The sequence below is a fragment of the Solanum stenotomum genome, chromosome 1 (assembly GCF_019186545.1).
Source record: "Solanum stenotomum isolate F172 chromosome 1, ASM1918654v1, whole genome shotgun sequence".
Classification (NCBI taxonomy): domain Eukaryota; kingdom Viridiplantae; phylum Streptophyta; class Magnoliopsida; order Solanales; family Solanaceae; genus Solanum; species Solanum stenotomum.
The window spans coordinates 29,586,550-29,587,869 of record NC_064282.1 but is presented as its reverse complement, the minus strand read 5'-3'; the positions used below and the strand labels follow the sequence as shown (position 1 = coordinate 29,587,869).

The following is a 1,320-nucleotide window of genomic DNA, read 5'->3' as shown; positions in this document are numbered from 1 at the left end:
CCTAAAACATTTCCTACAAGAAAAGGACTAGTCAAAATATTAAAAACTTTTCCTAAAAGGAAAACTTATTTATGGTAAGAAATCAGGGCAAATAACCCCAACAATGGAAACAAGTGCTATGAAATACAAACAGAAACAGTATAATTAATGGAAGTACGCCCATTTTTATTTTTTTATTAGGTGAAAAAGGTAAAAGAAAATGGTTTACACACTTAAGAAACGTACAAAAAACAAGATTCAATCCAAGACGAAATACTTACATAAACAATGAAGAATAATACACATATATGACGATGAAAAAGATCATCAAAGAAATAAGAGATTGGTTACATGAGAAAACTTGCCTTGAAACTTCTGCAATGGAGCTTCTCGATCAGTAACTTGAAATTTCCATACTCGTGTCTCTCCAGTAGCAATGACCTCAAACATTATGTGATCTCCTATCTTTAAGAAATTATCAGCAAAGAATTTTGTCCATCCACATCCAATAATATAGGTTCGAGTTTTAGAAGAACTTAGCTTTACATTCCACGACCTTTGTCTTTCATCTCTTATAATCAAATCACCTTTCTAATTGGCGAGGCCATTTGCATATGCGAATTGTCGAGGAAGGTACTGACATGGTGTATAGTCATTTTTAAAAAAAAATAACAAAAGAAATTTAATTTACATACATTGACAATGTAAACGTTTTATAATGTGATTACAAATTAGTTATCATTATTACCATGTAAGTAACTAATTAATGCTTATCATAGAGATTTACGTATAATTTATTAATAAGTGACCTGATTGTGTAACACATTCACTTGAAGAGTTCCCAAGAAATAATGAGTTTTGAAACTTACCAAATAACCTCGCGAAAAGCAATATTCTCTAATAATGCATTTAAAATGAGAATGATCCAAAGACTTGTGATGAGTAGTAGCATTTACATGGGCAGAAGCCTTTATTGTCGACTTGATCTTGCGCGTTGATCTATCTGTTGCATCCTCAAGAAATTAAATATGACAATTGTTACTTGACAAAATTAGCAACATTTAGGGTGTGTTTGGTATGAACGAAAATGTTTTCCATGAAAAATGTTTTCCTGGAAAATGTTTTCCTGGAAAACAAATTGATTTTTTACTTATTTTCTCATGTTTGGTTGGTGACTGCATGGAAAATATTTTTCGAAAAAGATTTTTAGTGTTTGATTTATGAATGAAAAATGTTTTTGAGAAATATCTTTTATTTTTACTAGAATAGAAAATAATTTTTGAAATTGAAAATATTTTTTAAAAACAAACTTAAATTTGTTTTAGGGGTGGGGGGGGGGGG

General features: G+C 30.2%; 1 pseudogene; it reads right to left on the bottom strand.

The window, feature by feature from the left end:
• Positions 1–306: 306 nt before the first annotated feature.
• The window catches only part of LOC125850061 (B3 domain-containing protein REM17-like), a 4,669-nt pseudogene continuing 3,655 nt past the window's right edge, over positions 307–1,320 (bottom strand).